General features: G+C 39.7%; 2 protein-coding genes across 2 annotated transcripts in view; one reads left to right on the top strand and one right to left on the bottom strand.

The window, feature by feature from the left end:
* The window catches only part of Myo3a (myosin IIIA), a 216,088-nt gene extending 211,336 nt beyond the window's left edge, over positions 1-4,752 (bottom strand). The window contains exon 1 of the mRNA NM_001419731.1: positions 4,659-4,752. The gene's annotated coding sequence lies outside the window, so the exon portion shown is untranslated. The remainder of the gene's footprint in view (positions 1-4,658) is intronic.
* Positions 1-18,088, top strand: part of Rps8l1 (ribosomal protein S8 like 1) — a 995,681-nt gene that overhangs the window by 206,945 nt on the left and 770,648 nt on the right. The gene's annotated exons all lie outside the window — the stretch shown is intronic.

The raw sequence follows: 18,088 nt of genomic DNA, 5'->3' as shown, positions 1-18,088 counted from the left end.
TTACTGGCTTGTTCCTCATGGCTTGCTCATCCTGCTTTTTATAGAACCCAGGACCCAGGGATGGCACCACCCACAGTGGGCTGGACCCTCCCCCATTAAGAAAATGTGTTACAGCTGAATCTTATAGAGGCATTTTTTCAACTGAGGTTCCCTCCTCTCAGATAACTCTAGCTTGTGTTAAGGTGACATAAGACCAGCCAGCACAGTGGGGGAAGAGCTGCAAAAGGGAAAGAGATAGTATGCGCAGTTGTTATCATTTTTAAAATACAGATTTGAAAGAGATCAAAAAAGGTTATGTGGAGTGGTTTGGAGTGAAGAAAGGAAAGAGAGAGGTGTTGTAACTATATTATAAACTCAAAAAAATTTAAAAAGTAAAAGAAAAGTTGCCAACTCAAGGTGCCAAATAGTTTTCACAGGAACCACAAAGAAACCACAGAATCTATAGAAAGGAAATGAGAGTGCAGCCAAAACTTGTCATTACAAACAATTTTTTTTTAAACTGAACACAAAATTTGGCAGACATGGAGGAACTGAGAGGACTGCCACGACATACCAAAACTACTTTCTTCAAAAGCAATAGCAAACCTTTCTCCATTGTTAAGAGAAGATAGAGAGAACTTGTCTTAAGCACTGCCATTTTGATTTCAGACTCCATTTTACCTAAGCTGACCAACTTCCTCTCTAAGCAACATTAGTGACCCGTAACATAATGCCTGTTCCTAACAATAGAAGGGCAAGTGGATTTGATTGGTTGGGAAGAAACACAGTCAACACCAATCGACAGCGCTGGAACACTGGGGACTTTCCCTAGTCTCCTAGCTCTGATTGATAAAACTTATAACTGTAGCTTGGCCCAGATGCTAGTGGGATTTATGCCTCAGCCCTCAGAAGAAACAAGGTTGCAGAGTCCTTGTCTGGTGACCAGGATCAAGCAGTGGCTACACTCATGTGGTGGGAATAATAAAAGATGTTGTTGTTTCACAAGCCCACTGGTGTTTGCTCTCTCCTTCCTTGTGGAGCATGGTGGACATAGTGTAACACTATTAGTATTTGGAGTGAGATAATAAAGGGAAGGAGAAGAGAGAAGAGGAGGAGGAAGAGGATGAGGGTGTAGGTTATCGAGGTGAAGGTCAAACAAAATAGATTTTAGGTCCAAAACTTTGTGTGTGTGTGTGTGTGTGTGTGTGTGTGTGTGTGTGTGTGTGTGTGTGTGTGTGTGAATGAACGCCCCAAGAAGGAATAGCAACTATATACATATGTGCATGAAGCATCAGCACTACAAAACTTATCAAGAAACACTGACTGAACTCGGGGGAAAGCAACAGCTTGATAACAACGTCCACACAACAGCAAGACTAGACACAAATTTTTGAAGTATGTAGGTGTAATTTTCAGCATTACTATATTTTAAGCTTCAAAATAAATCTGAAAAATTCTATACATAAAATATGTGTAATATCTTTACTCTAAAAGATGGAGTGGAACTGGAAATAGACAAGAAAGGATAAGTGGAAAAGCTAAAACACATGTGAATTAAACTATACATTATGGACCCGCTAATGTCCCAAGAGACACAGAGAAGAGATGGGACAAGGAAAAAGCTACAAAACCTTGTCGCCTGATGGAAACAGGATAAGAGAGACCAGCAGCTGCAAAATGGCACATTAAAGGGGGAGGAAACACGGAGTGATCACTCAGCTTGTGCTCTGAGGAGCCAGAAGGAAGAAATACAAACCTAGGATCAGTAAAAGGAACTACAGGGAAAGGCACATAAACAAAATAGAGAGAAAAAGTGAGGAAAACAGCAAATCCAAGAATTGATTAATGAAGACCCTCTCTAAAGCGGTCAAAATTTCAAGTGTATTTATAAAGGATTGTTGACAACACACTTGTGCATTTCACAGTGTGTGTGTGTGTGTGTGTGTGTGAGAGAGAGAGAGAGAGAGAGAGAGAGAGAGAGAGAGAGAAAGAGAGAGAGAGAGAGAGAGAGGGTCTAGGAGAGGAGAGAAGAATGGTGGAAGGGACAAAGGGAAGGCAGCATGGGAGCCGCAGCAAGGGCTCTTGGGAGAGGAAGAGGATTGGCAAGAAGAGGTGGCAGGGCAATCCTAAAGGCCAATAAGAACATAGTAAAATATATATGTATGAAAAGATCATAACTCAACCCACGACTTTATATTTTAAATACGAATAATAAACAAAAATGAATAAACGTTGAAAACAAAGAAAGGCGATCGGTTCGTAAATTGTGTCTATCTTTTAAAGCTGGCTGTGGTCAGAAACCCTCCAAACCCACAAGTGTCATCAGGTGACTACATTTTGGTGTAAAAGTGTGAGTGGAGGACTACCATAGAATAGAATAACAATGTGCTTCTGAGCAGTGATGAGAACTGAGCTTTATGAGGAATGCCTGGAGATAGCTGTCCCACTCCCTGGGGGTGGAATCTGGGTCACAGTTTGGACCACATCACTATTTAAGCCTAGGGAGCAGTATTTCCAGAGCTAGAACTCACGATCCAAATGTCTGCAGGGATGAATTGGGTACAGTTCATCAGGGAAGCAGGTCTGGATGAATCAAGTGGGTGGTAGTTGTATTATGTCTAAACACTGGGAGTTTACCACATCCAAATTAGGAAAACCCTTTCTTGTTTTTCAGGAAATGTGGGACTTCAGAAAATGTATACGAAAGCAGCTAATTTTTTAAATGTTGGTAAATTATTTTAAAGAACTTTTTTTTTCTTTTTTCGGAGCTGGGGACTGAACCCAGGGCCTTGTGCTTGTTAGGCAAGCACTATTTTAAAGAACTTAAATGACCCCCAAGAAGCGTACCCAAAATGCCAAGTTCAACTCTGAAACTACCAGTTAGGAGTTTTGCATGAGACATCGTGTTCTTTAATGAGAAATGGCCAGGAAACACAAGCCCATCCAGTGTCTAATCATCCATACACAACAGCGGCCATAACTCGCGTGGGTTTACTTTTCTATGTCCCAGATACCTAGTGTGCTTATGCTTTATTCCATTGTCCTATCATTTTGTGATCTTAAGAAACTTCTTAGAAAGGCATTTCCTGACCTCTAATTTTAGAAAAGATTGGGGATTAAGGAGTTTCTGAAAGCATAATGTGTCAGTGATTGAGCGTCAAGAGCAAATGTTAGAAATCAGACATTTGGTGACAGACACCAGTTCAAAAGATCAACATTCCCAACTCATGTCCCACACTGAAAAAAATGTCTTTGATGAAGTGACTGAAAGCCATTAGGCTTCTGCTTAGATCCAGTGGATAACTGTTTCCTATTACCAGGGAAAAGAAGTATATGCTAGCTATCACCTTTCAAATGATCAATTCATAAAGAAAACCAAAGGTGGAACTAGCGTTTATTTGTAAAACCCTACAAACTACATTGCAGAAATAACTGAAATATTTTAAACCAAAAACCTACATAATTTACGCAAAAGAACTATATTCTGAAGTGTATTTGAGCTTTCCAGTGTTGATTCATTATGACCGTTAGCATCACTACCTCGGGACCTTCAAAGGTTGTTTATGTGACAGAAACTTTTCAAAGAATATAGGCACAAAAATATATTAGGCTGAAAAGGAAAGTCTGGATGATGCTATGCCATAATGTGATGTACTCATGCACGAGAGAGAGAGAGAGAGAGAGAGAGAGAGAGAGAGAGAGAGAGAGAGCGAGCGCTTGTCTGAAAGGCCATCAAACCAAATGTAATCTTTTCCATTGTGTTTTTCTCCCTATAGTAGCAAGAGGGAGACAAGACAGATAAACTCGTCCTTCTTAGCTAGACATCACACCGATGGACACATTGTCTTTGAAAGGGCACACATCTCTGCCTTTCCCCATTTTAGAATAATTATCTTTTAGAATATAACGAAAGGCCCAAATGGCACGGATAGCACGCATCCTCGTTCATCTGTCAAAACTTGGCACTTAAGCCTCGGCAAATCCAGAAAACCTGTCAACTTTACCACCTACCTTTAGTTAAGCTAGAAAACAGCGCATAATGTTTAAATACCAAAGCGTATGTGTCCCCACAGCAGACAGTAATGCAAGAGAAAAACATCATAGCATTATAGGAATAAGCATTCAAGATCTGAAAAAAGACATCAGAAATCGAACTTAGGACGATCTAGCAGAAATGTTAGCAGTTTCACACAGCCACCAGGGAACACGAAGCACCTCATTTTTTTGGGTGCTTGGTGTAAGGCTCTGAAGCTAATGGGTTAAGGCGAAGTATAAAACCTGAGCGGTTAAGATCAAATGGAAGATCAGTTACTTCACCAAGAAACTCATGAAGATGCTTGGGGATTTCCAAGAGATACGTGAGCGCGCCTGTGGGACATACACAGGTGCTTTTAGACTCACTGCTAGTTAGTTCAAGGAGCAGGACCAATTACAATACTCCTTTTGGCTCCCTAATGGGAACTTCAACAAGGTGCAAAAACAGAAGTCCTGAACTGGGTGGGGCAGCAGATGAAAGTTGAAATGCCCTCTAGCGCCTGCTCTGTCTTCTTTACAAACCCTAGTCTGCAGACCTGGCAGCTCCTCTGATCACCATCTTCCCTTTGGAAGCAGGGAGGCCACAGGTCCGACAGTCCAGGCAGCTCAGCTCAAGTCCCTGCCCGGTCCCCACCTGCACTTACTCTGCACTCGCGCCAGGCGTCCTGAGGTCTGCGGGCTCCTTCCGCAGGTGGGCACACAGAGTGGCCACTCCAGTTACTCTACCAGCCCAGTGCTTGGGAGTTCTGCAACGGCCTTAGCGCTCTGGCCCGGGCGCAAGGATGGTGGGGCGGGGCGGGGCGGAGCGGGGCGGGACAGGGCGGGACAGGGCGGGACAGGGCGGGGAGCCACGGCACCTCCCAGGGTGGACTCAGGACGCTAGGAGCTGCTGTCCAGTGGCCAACTGAATGCTCGACCCAGCCCAGAAACCCCTGATCCCTGCCCTAGCCTCCCAGCCCTGCTTCCAAATCACAGGGCTGCACCAGCGCCAGGGACACTCCTTTCCCTCTGTGGTCCACCTAACCCCCAAGACCCTCACCCCCACCCCGCCCCCGGCCAGGCTGCCACACACACACCTCTAGCAAAGTACCCGAGCTCTAAGGATGGAACAGCTTGGAGGGGGCAGGCTGTCACCGGAACAAGCTTGTGCTCTAGGCCCTTGAGAAGGTTGGGGCTGGAAGCATGGGGCTGGGACCTTTTGCAGTGCAGACAGAGCCTATCATAACCAGACCTCCACCTTCACCTGTCTCTTAGCACAGTACATTTCCACACTCCTCCTCAGAGACTGGGCTTTCAGAGTGTGTCCATGCAGGCTAAGTTCCCAGACAGCCCCAATAGGCATTTTGGGTTATCTCTTTTTTTCCCCTTCACGGTCAAAATGTCCCTAGATTCTGTCACTCATCTAAAAGGGCCTACTATTTATATCAAAAGGAAAAAAAAAAAACTATGAGACCTCTAAAAGGTCATCCAGCTCTCACCTCCCTTTATAAAGAAAAAAGGAGTATTTGAGCAGAGGTACATTCAAAATCCTCCCCATAAGATGGCTTTCTATATAGGAGTGTAACCGTGGATTTTTATTTTGTAGAACACCAAATCATAAACAGCTCAAAATTTTTAAGATATATCATTTTTTAAAAAGATCACAATGAATACATTTTAACACAACTCTAGTCGTTGTTGGATTTATCGAAAAATTAATGAGGCCAGGTATGAGAGCACACTCATGCATCATGGGTTCAAGGCCAGCCTGAGTTATGTAGTGAAGCCTTGTTCAAAAACCATGAATAACGAATAACCAAGTGTCCACATTCGGTGAAATGCAGAGGTTTTACTACAGGCAAACGATACCTAAACATGCAGTAGAGAATCTGATCTCATTCACAGTAACACAGAACTGAGAAATAACCAAATGTTAACAAAACAAAACAACAACAACAAAAACAACAAAAGGGAGGAAAACTGCGGGAGTGGAGAGTTTTAAAGCGGGTCTATTGGGAAAATATTTATAAAATATTTTATTAGGGAGGTAAAAGATCCCTAAGTGAAAAGCTAAGATTTTAAATATTTAAATTTAAATGGATCCTTGAGCAATGTGGGAACTCATTAGTGTTGTTGCACCTTTTCTAACCGAGTCTAAAGCTCTTACTGGCAGCAGGAGGCAGCTGTGACATTGTTACCATAGGGCATTCATTCTGTACCACAGTCAGAGATAACAGACAGAGAGAAAGGTAGATATCTAGTTACACGAATAATGAATAATAGACAAACAGATCGATGATGGGTATATAATTATCAAATATGTGCGATTACTTTATAGGAAGTCCCATATCTGCTTTTGTTGACCGGAGGCCTGGGGTCAAAAGGGCTACAGTCTGACTGCAAGTCCAAAGTCTAGGGATCAGGACAGTCAATAGTATAAATTCCAAGCTTAAGAACCAGGAGACTTGAAATTTGGTGGCAGGAGAGTGGATGTTTTAGGTCAAAAGACAAGTAATCTACAGTGTATTCTGACCACAGTTTTGTTCTACAGAGGCCCTTCATGTAGTGGTGGCTAACTATACTGGTGAGGAAGGCTTTTGTACTTAGACTCTGAGTTAGAAACTAACCCCCAGAAGTCCCCATACGCAGATACCTACAAATAATGCGTTTTAAGTTTGCCAGCTATCCAAGCTCCCCCTTCTCCCAGTCGAGTTGATGTAGGAAAATTCATTGCAAACTCGTATTTTAAACTGTCAATAGGAAGGGCGACAGGGTGAACTATATACACTTAGCTTTGTTTATTTCCAGTTGGCCATGTGCCTCCACCAGGTAATATCTGGCTGTATTAGACTGCATGAGAACATTTTTTAACTACTGCACCTCAACTTACTTCTCTAGGAAATGGTAACTAATGGAGCAGATAACAGGGTTGCATAAAATTATCCTTATAGAGACTTAAAACAGTACATGATGCGCAATGCATAATTAGTATATATTAGCTATAATTATGTCTGTGCTGTCTTTATTTCAATTATCACTCCACCACAAAAGGATTTAGAACCCATACCACTGAACTGTTTGTTTTTCCCCATATACCTATTATTTTAATCACGGGAACTGCTGGCTTGTGGAGAGTGGCTTGTTATCACTGAAATCCACAGTACTAAATGTTTCATGAATTTTTGCACATTTCTTTTTAAATTCCTTCAGCCTACTAGGACTTTTCTTATTGGTGCAAGATACTCTTAACTCCTTAGTACAGATGAGAATACTCCTACTTAGAGATATTATATGTTCTAAACAAGAACACATGGAAGCCCCAGCCCGTCCTTGTCTTAATTTACGTTAACTATTATCTTTGGCTTTTATTCCCTTTCATAAAATATTCTAAACTATAGTCCTGTTCTTCTTCACAGGGAGCCAGCCGAAGTCAAAACTGGTGGAACTTTCTTCCTAACGGCACTACAGATCCTCAATTGAGACATTGCCAACTGCAGTGATGTCGTATCCTCAGTCAGTGACCACCCAACCATTCCAACTCATGAGAAGAGCAGCCCCATTAATTTTCAATATATTTGGGGGTAATTCTAGCCCAGAACTTTGATACTTTTATCTTTAAGAAGGTGCAAACGTTTCACTCTGGCAGAGTCTTCTTGTTGGATTTGAGAGAATGACTGACCCCTAGTATAGGGTAAACTGTGTTCCCAGAAAGTAAGGGTCAACACAGGTTTTCTCTGTGGATTACATCTTTTTATACATATATATTTGGAGACCAATTAAAAGTCATCAGGTAGCTACATTTGGGCTTCTGTGAGTTCTTGCTTCCAGTAAATTATAAAATCTAGAAATACTTCAAAGCATGTGGCATCTTACATGGACAATCTAATGCATATTTCTTATCAGTGTAAACTACAGGGAAGAATGTCTGGTAGGTGGCAGAAGTTTTGGAGAATCCATCACAATTGAGGTAAAGCCATGCACAGACAATATCACTGTAGAAGACAATGGCACATGGGCAGCCTCTCTCCATCTCTGGCCTTCATCTCTAGTTCTACCAATCAGTACTTACAATGTGGGAGTGCTGCTGGGTCTCGACCATGAAAACTTTTGCTACTGCTTTTGCTAGTGATGCAAGGTTATTTTACACACACACACACACACACACACACACACACACACACACACACACAAACACACAGTCTTATAAATTCTGCCGATAGTGTAATAAGAGCTAGGAATTAATTCTCAAGAATAACGTCGATACACTAAACTAGAGTGAGCATAAAGAGCTGGTAGTTTCGTGGTGGCCTGCATGGTTTAATAAGTTTATATAACTGGAGTAATGGGGGTGTGTGTGAAGGAACAACAAACATCTACAGAAAACCTGGGACCAGACGGACTATGTGCTCTGGAGAGACACTATCAACAACCTGGAAACTCACATCTAACTTGAGGTAGCAAGTTATCTAATCTTGGTAGGTGAGGTTTTGTTTGTAGTCTTCACAAGAAAGTAGGAGAATTTCATCAAGAAGTTCAACTGCTTCTACAGGGAGGCAAAGATTATAATTTGCAATTTGAATTATGCTCCTTCAGATTAGATAATATTTAGCATTTTATTGCCTTGCTTTTTATATGTGAATTGCCGGGGTTTTTTTAGTATCTTAAAAACATCACATTGTTAAAAAAAAAAAAAAGTCTTTAGAAACCTGCTATTAAAATGTCTTGATGACCAACTTTTTCAATTATATATGACAAAAGTAGAATACATTGCATATTAACTACTCTCTCGAAAGTTGAAGACAAGACTGTAGGTTCTGAGAACCCAGTGTTTTGTATTCCATGGTTTTTATTAACATGTTTTTTAATCACCATGTTCTTTCTGCCTTAAACTATCATTTTATTTACATTTTTATTTTAAAATTAAGATTCTTTATGTTCTAGGAACTTATCTGGTGCAGATCTATGCAAGTCCTATGCATTCTGTGACAGCCTTTATTAGTCCCTGTGTGTGTCTATCCTGCTGTGTTTTCAAGTCCTGTTTCCTTGGTGTCTTTCAAGCCCTCTGTCTCTTACACTTTTTCTGTCTCCTCTCCTGCTGTGTTACCTGATCCCTGAGAGCAGGGACATCTGATTTAGCGTTGACTGCTCCAAGGTCTCTTATTCTTACACTCTGCATGTTGTCTAGCTGTGGGTCTCAGTATTTATTCTTAACTTCTACAGGTCAAAGCTTTAATGATGATAGCTGAGCAAGGCACTGATCTATGAGTAGAGCAGAATGTCATTAGGAGTCATTTTATTGCTATATTCCTTTAGCAGAACAATGATATTTGGTTTTCCCCTAAGTTCATGACCTATCTCTTCCTGGGTTCCTGGCAACCCAAACAGCGTTGGGTATTGGTTGGACAAGGAGACACAACCTATCCCTAACCTGGAAATTATCTCCAATTGACAGCCATTTACAAATGAAAGAATTAGTTTTCTCCAAGGGGGTCTCACTGAGGAAACAACTGTATTTTTCTTCTTTTCTTTTATTGGATATTGTCTTTATTTACATTTCAAATGTTATCCCCTTACCCGATTTCTGGTTTCCTCTCCAGGAATGTGTTTTTGGATTCAGTTTCCCAGAATTTTATTGAGTATTTTGGCATTGATATTCATAAGGGAAATTGATTTGAAGTTCTCTTTCTTTGTTGTGTTTTTGTGTGGTTTAGGTATAGGTATAATTGTGGCTTCATAGAATGAATTGGATAGTGTTCCTTCTACTTCTACTTTATGGAATAGTTTGGAGAATATTGGTATTAGGTCTTCTATGAAGGTCTGATAGAATTCTGCACTAAACCCATCTGGTCCTGGGCTTTTTTTGGGGGGCGGGGAAACTTTTAATGAATGCTTATATTTCTCTAGGGGTTATGGGAATAGGGGTTAGATGGTTTATCTGATCCTGATTTAACTTTGGTGCCTGGTATCTGTCTAGAAAATTAATCATTTCTTTCAGATTTACCAGTTGTTGAGTATAGGATTTTGTACAAGGATCTGATGATTTTTTTTTAATTTCCTCAGATCCTGTTGCTGTCTCCCATTTCATTTCTGATTTTGTTAATTTGGATACTGTCTCTGTGATCTCTGATTAGTCTGGCTAAGGGTTTATCTATCTTGTTGATTTTCTCAAAGAACCAGTTTCCGGTTTTATTGATTCTTTGTATAGTCCTTTTTGTTTCTACTTGGTTGATTTCATCCCTGAGTTTGATTATTTCCTGCCATCTACTCCTCTTCTGTGCATTTGCTTCTTTTTTTCTAGACCTTTCAGTTGTGCTGTCAACCTGCTAGTGTATGCTCTCTCCAGCTTCTTTTTGGAAGCTCTCAAAGATATGAGTTTTCATCTTAGCACTGCTTCCATTGTGTCCCATAAGTTTTGGTATGTTGTGCCTTCATTTTAATTTAATTCTAAAACGTCTTTAATTTCTTTCTTTATGTCTTCCTTGTCCAAGTTATCACTGAGAAGAGCATTGTTCAGCTTCCATGTATATGTGGGCTTTTTTTTTTATTGTTGTTGTTATTGAAGATCAACTTTAGTCTGTGGTGATCTGATAGGATGAAAGGGATTATTTTAATCTTCCAGGATCTAAAAATGGAAGTAGAAACAATAAGGAAATCACAAAGGGAGACAACCTTGGAGATAGAAACCCTAGGAAAGAGATCAGGAATAGTAGATGCAAGCATCACCAGCAGAATATAAGAAGGTGTAGAAGATACCATAGAAAATTTTACACAACAGTCAAAGAAAATGCAAAATGCAAAAAACTACTAGCCCAAAACATCCAGGAAATCCAGGACACAAAGAGAAGACCATTCCTAAGAATAATAGCTATTGAATAGAATGAAGATTCACAACTTAAAGGGCCAGTAAATGTCTTCAACAAAATTATAGAAGAAAAGTTCCCTAACCTAAAGAAAGAGATACCCATAAGCATAAAAGAAGCATACAGAACTTCAAATAGACTGGACCAGAAAAGAAACTCCTTTTGTCACATAATAATCAAAATATCAAACGCATAAAACAAAGAAAGAATATTAAAAGCAGTAAGGGGAAAAGGTCAAGATCACATAAAGGCAGACCTATCAGAATTACACCAGACTTCTCACCAGAGACTATGAAAGCCAGAAGATCCTGGGCAGATGTCATACAGAACCTAAGAGAAGATAAACGCCAGCCCAGGTTACTATACCCAGCAAAACTCACAATTACCATAGATGGAGAAACCAAGATATTCCATGACAAGTCAAAATTTACACAATATCTTTCTACAAATCCAGCCCTACAAAGGATAATAAATGGAAAAGTTCAACACAAGGAAGGAAAGTACATCTTAGAAAAAGCAAGAAAGGAATCTTCTTTCAACAAGCCCAAAAGAAGATAACCACACAAACATAATTCTATCTCTATCAACAAAAATAACAAAAAGCAACAATCATTTTTCCTTAATATTCTTAATATCAGTGGACTCAATTCCCCAATGAAAAGTCATAGACTGACTGGATATGTAAACAGGACTCAGCATTTTGCTGTTTATAGGAAACGCACCTTAGTAACAAAGACAGACACAACCTCAAATAAAAGGCTGGAAAAAAATTTCCAAGCAAATGGTCCCAAGAAACAAGCTGGAGTAATCGTTCTAATATCTAATAAAATCAACTTTCAACCAAAAATTATTAAAAAAGATAAGAAAGGACACTTTATACTCATCAAAAGAAAAATCTCCCAAAATGAACTTTCAATTCTGATCAACTATTCTCCAAATGTAAGGGCACCCACATTTATAAAAGAAACTTTACCAAAGCTCAAAGCACACATAACACTTCACATAATAATAGTGGGAAGCAACTCTTAAGGATAGCCCCATGCCCAGTATAGGTGGTCTAACAAAATGAATTCAACAGTATCTTTGGAAGTTCTTTGTCTCATAATGTTAAGTTATGAAATGTCTTTTAACCTTGCCTTTTTTTCTGTGTATAGTATGGCTCATAATTTTGGATTTTTATGGGATTCCTGAGTGTGCAAAATTGTTTGTCTTCGAATCTACATGTGTTTCTTCCGTCTTTTCTTTGACTCTTTGTTTGTTTGTTTTGTCACTTTCTGATTTGTTTGTTTGTTATTTATTTTATTATTATTCATTAGAAGACTTTTTTTCCTAATAAGAGACAAGGAGGGGGTGGATACAGTTTAGAAAAGAGGTGTGGAAGAACTGGGTAGAGTAAGAGGGAAGAGAAACCATAATTAGTCTATACTGTACAGGACGAATATATTTCAATAAAAGAAAAAAAGATTTTGAGTTATTACACCAAGTATTGTGTTTCCTTGAATGAGAATTATAAGCTATGATTTCCATATTTCTAAAGTAAGTGACTAAAGGTATCATAAAGAAGGCCGCATGTAACAACTGCTTGGCTCTTTTGAAATGCTAACACTGTTTGGGGGAGCCAGTCTTGTCACTGCAGAATGCCTCAGAATCAAGTTGTACCAGAGCAAGACTCAGAGCCACCACCTTGAGGACTCAGGTGAAGCAGCCATGCTGTATTTTCTAGGACTGACTTCATTACAACTGAACTGCAGCTTAGAGCCTTTCATTCTAAACTTGACCCGGCTGTTCTAATCATTTGGTAAATTGCAGGTGGACAGTAGAACTGATGAAAAGAGTCATTCTTTAGAATCAATTTCTTGCCAGAGAAGAAGAGAAGGAAAAAAAAATCAAGTCAGAAAGTAACTTTTCTGTATCCCGATCCAAAGCAAGCCTCCTTCAACACTGTGAAAAGGGAAGAGATTGTACAAAGGCAGTTTAATGAACATGAAACAGAGTTTTTAGGGCAAACTGTGTTCAGGGCGAGCGTCTGCAAATTAGCAGTATAATTAGTCTTCCCTCTAATTACAAGAGATAATTAATAGGCCAAGAGTTCAGAACACATTCATCTGTAGAAGTTTATCCTTTATGACTTAAACAAACACCAACGACGTTCCAAATGCATGCTCTTTTAGAGAGGTCACAGGCTCAGATGAGGACACATCTTGATACTTACAAAACAAATTCATTTCTGATCCAAAGTTCTGCAAATTTTTTTCTCCATGTAATTAATTCATTGGGTGCTGAGTGGCATCAAATGATGGGCTCATGTAAACTGTCTTGGCCGTGTTAAATTACACATTTACCTAAAGCCGAGGTAAAGTAATCCCATGGAGTTCGTTAAAATATTTACATTGCCAATTAGTGTAATGGGGAAGAGAAGATTCTGTAGGAGATAGCTTTAAAATGCAGGAAAACTCACAAAGCAAATGTAACAAATGAAGAATGATGAATGTCACCTTTGGAACAAGGTTATAAAATCTCTTCTGAGCCTAACATGGTCGTTTTGCTTTTAATTTGTTTTAGTTTTATGTGAGCACAGGAAGAACACAGTGTTTACCCATCCTTGAGAATTGGTTGGATGGGGCTAAAAATCCTATGCAGAAACACTTTTTTTTATTGGATATTTTTATTTACATTTCAAATGTATTCCCTTTCCTGGTTTCTGGGACATAAGCCCCATATCCCACCCCCCTCTTCTTTTTCTACAAGGGCGTTCCCCTCCCCATCCACCGCCCCCCCCCCCGACATTCCCCTACACTGGGGGTCCAACTACACCCTAGAAAAAGCAAGAAAATAATCTTGCAGAAACACCTTTCAAGCAAAGAAAATCAGAACAGATAATATGAGAGCTATGTTGAAGGGGCTGTGGCAGCTGCTGGTTTGGAGAGGGTCCAGATTAGATGGGTGGATAGGTGAATGCTTCCCAAATAACTGATAGCAAATTGGAAGCCTGTGCTCTGTAAAGCTGCTAGACACAGCATCCTCGAGGAAATGGGGCCACCTTTCTCAGTTTCCCATGATGTCTCTCCTCTGATCTTTGTTGATTGTGTGCTGTAGTTGGAATTAATTATTATTTTGATGAGTTTATCTGTAGAAGGAAACAAAGCATATTAGACTGCGATCAGTGCCCCAAGCCTCCTGGTATATTTGTATGCATCATTTAATTTGGTACGCACGAGAACCTTATTAGGGAGAAACTCCCATCTATTAGCATGATAGCATAAATGAGGTAGAGTCTACATTCTAGACTGCAGTATGCATGAAAGACTTGCTTCATGAAGCCACACAAATAAAAAACAAAGCATTTATTTTGCAGAAAAATGTACTGGTAATATATGAAAGATGTTAATATGCTGGACCAATTGTCTTTACAAAGAACTGTGGTAAAGTATGCATCATATCAAACTTACCTTCTTAATTTTTATTAGTTCCCACTTGTTGTTTCTAAGGACAGGTATATGCTTTGTCACCCCCTCCCCCACCTCCGTCATTCACAAAAATTTTCGTCTTGTCTATTGAAATTGTATCTGTTAGATAACACCTCCCTTCCACCTTTGTACTCTGGGTCTATGAATTTGATCACTCAAGTCATCTCTCACAAGTGGGGTCGTAAATCCATCTGTCCATAACTCATTTATCACAATTTCCTCAAGGTCCATCCTTATTGTGGCATCGATTGTAATTCTCTTCTTTAAGGTTGAATAATATTCTGTTGCATATTTGCATTTTAAGCGGAAAACGAAATCCACATTCTGTGTACACACTTGTCTATCCAGAGACATTTGTGTTGTTTCCATGTTACAGGTAACACTGCCTTGAACCTCTGTGTACCAATATTTCCTCGAGGATCTGCCTTCAACTATGTGGGGCATGTGCCTGGGGTAGAATTCTTAGGCCAAATGGCAGTTCTGTCGTTAAGGAATTCTTATATATTTGGTTGTGAGCCTAGCCTTTAACGGCTGAGCCATCTCTCCAGCCCAAGGAATTCTTAAGGAACCCCCATAGAGTTAGCCCTACTGCCTGTGCCATTTAACACTGCCTGAAGCAACATAAAAGAATTAATGTGTCCCTCATTCTCACCTATAGTTGTTATTATTTTTTATAGTTGCCATGTTAATGATTTCTCTCTATGCTGTGAGAAAATCCTTGGCAATAGCAACCGAAGGGCAGGGTTTACTTGGTTTACACTCCTAAAGATTGTTACTTGACAGCAGGGTAGCGAAGGCTGCAGGAGCACGTGACCGCTCACACGCACCCACAAACCAGAAGCTGAGAGATATTGTGAATGCTGGGCCTCAGCTTGGTTTCCTCCTCTTCACGCAGCTCAGGATCCCAAGCCATGGAATGGTATGGCCCACAACTGATGCGAGTCTTCTGATTTCATTTAACCTCAACTAGGAAATGACTTGCGGACATGCCCAGAGAGGGTTTTTTTCCGTGGGTCGTTCTAAATCTCATCACATTGGCAATCACGATTAACCATCACAGTAACTCTCCTCGTGGACCTGCGTCAGAGGGTGTCACTTGCTTTTTAATGGGCAGGTATAGCTAGAAAAGTCAGAAGGTACGTAGGTGTTCCAAAGAATTTCTTATTCACTTATCACTATGTCTGAATTTCTCTGCAATAATATGAGTAGTTAAAAATCCTAAAGACAACAAATATTAATTATTAATTAATGCCATTTGAGCAGCTCTTGCCACATATATTTAACTTTCCAACAGCTTCATGAGATCCCATTTGTCATTCAGATTATTACAGAACAAGGAGATTCAAACACAGGTCCTCTATGCTAGATTATCCAGTTGTAAAAACAATAAAGGAAGAAGTGACTTAGTTGCACATTACTGGACTGAGTTGCATAAAGCAAACCCAGAAAAGGAGTTAAAAATGTTGGTGTTATCAGTAAAAGACCTTAAAGTTGCAAAATTATGAAGAGTCAAAAATTAGATATAAATAGAACCCAAATTCTTGAGCTCATGACAATTATCCTGAATTAAGAAGTGATTACTGGCACTTAGGTGTTATAGTTTGCCTCTAACTTGCTTTCTCTTCAGAGGCTTGTATGTTAACAGTCTGGTTGCTAGCCTGTGGGGTTACTGGGAGCCAAGATACATCAATGCAGGTGTGCCTTTGATGGGAACATTGGGAGTCTAGATTATTTCTCTTTCTTGCTCTCTTCTACTGCCCTGGGTGAATTGTTTTAATCTCCTGTGTACCCCCTGCAATGTTCTGTATCACCTCAGGTTCAATAGCAAAGGAACAAATTGGCCAGGGACAGCAACCTCTAAAATCATGAACCCAAGAAATTTGCCTCAGTAAAAGTTGATTTCCCTCAAGACACAGTCTTGTGTCTCTCCCTCTCCATTTTATATCTAAAAACTGGAGATCACTTATTTTTTTTCCAGGAGAAATCAAAATACCTGCATTTTATCTGCACATATATCTGCATATTGTATCTGCAACATTTTTTACACTATTCTGGAGAAAATGCTTCTTAGATTCTGTTTGCTTAGTTTAACTTTGAAGATAATGAGTGATCAAACATTCTCTACATTCTATGTGGAACCTACATGTTTAAAATGAAGATCTATAAGTGAGAGTACTAAATTCTCTTTCAGAAATTATTGTAGCTGTAGAATTACTGAGGATACTATTGTTTTTAAAATAAACTTTTGCCAGGTAGAAGTGGTGCATACCTTTAATCCCAGCACTTGGGAGACAGAGGCAGGTAGATCTCTGAGTATAAGACCAGCTTGGACAATAGAACTTGTTCTAGGACATTTAGGGCTAGGCAAAGAAACCATGTCTCAAATATCAACTATGACTAAGTAAGTAAACGTTTAATAGTATTTGAGATTCTGATAATGAAACTTTAAAAATCACTTGAAGATCAACAGTCTAAGGTACAGTAGACAGTAAGAAATGACATGATCAGATGTCCTTGTCCCATGCATTCAGCATTATTTGATTAACTGATATTGGTAACTTCTAAATACAGATGATTATTTAGTCACTGGACAGTTTTCAGTTCCTTAAATATTTTTGGAAGATGAGACTAACTATACATTGAATTTGGAAATCAGATTGAGTTAGAAGCATGGACAATCAGAAATGTACAAGAAAGACTATAAAAGCAATTTTACAATCATATAGCATAAAGAGATATCTTTAATATCCTCGGTAGTTCCTATCCATTTCAGACCATTTCTTTGTTGACACTAAGGCTGGGTCAGTCTTCAGAGGCAGAGGCAAAAGAAGAGAGGGGCCTTTTTAGTAGATAAATTAATACTAAGGGCAATTGGACCAGGCAGTGAAGTGTTGATCCACAGAGGAGGAAGGGAAGGAGAGAGGGAAGGAAGAAAGAAGGTCAGGAGGAAGAAAGGGGCAGGAGAGGGGAAGAGATTGTGCATGGAGCAGGAAAGGCATCTCTGGACCAATGTAAGAGTTTGTAACAAGGAAAGTGGAAAAATAGAGTGAGTGCAGAAGGACAGTGTGGGTGAGTGCAGAAGGACTGTGTGTGATGAGAGGAAAGACAGTGTGTGTGATGTGAATAAGGACTGTGTGATGTGGGGAAGAATAGTGGATGAAATAGATCTGATCAGAGGTAGAAATGTTTTCCTCCCTCAGTTTTTGGCAGGAAGGACTTAATTGGAGGACTACACATACCTGGGAACTGGCATCAGGGACAGCACACAGTCACGGCAGAAGCGAGGATAAACTGGTGACAGGTAGGTTATCTAATGCCAGCTTAGAGAAGGGTTTTTAAAGTTGGTCCATTTGAGATGCCTTGCCTTTGAAGACATTTTCGTAGGACCTCAGGTATGTTAAACAGGTATACAAAGCAAGTATCTTCACTCAGAATAAACCATAAATTGATTTTCAAACACGTTTTTGTAGTTTCCATTCTCCAGTAAGAACAAGGGGTTCCTCTAAGCAGTCTTATTTGAATGTCTGAATGTCATATTTCTGAGGTTTTCACATTCAGTTATGTGACCCCCACTTAAGAAACTGGGTTCTAGAATCGAGTGTGGGGACTTGGAAAGACAGATTAACCAACTAAAAGTGAACCAGGTTTCTTTCCTTTTATTAATGCAAGAAAAAACCCTGGACCAAGGCTATAAAAACCCAGTGTTGTGCTCTCATAGAGAAAGTGCCAGAGTCTGTCTGGTTTTTCTCATATGAATTCTTATCCTAT

This window comes from Rattus norvegicus, chromosome 17, assembly GCF_036323735.1.
Source record: "Rattus norvegicus strain BN/NHsdMcwi chromosome 17, GRCr8, whole genome shotgun sequence".
Taxonomy (NCBI): domain Eukaryota; kingdom Metazoa; phylum Chordata; class Mammalia; order Rodentia; family Muridae; genus Rattus; species Rattus norvegicus.
Note: the sequence above shows the minus strand (reverse complement) of the source record. Positions and strands in the feature narration are given on the sequence as shown.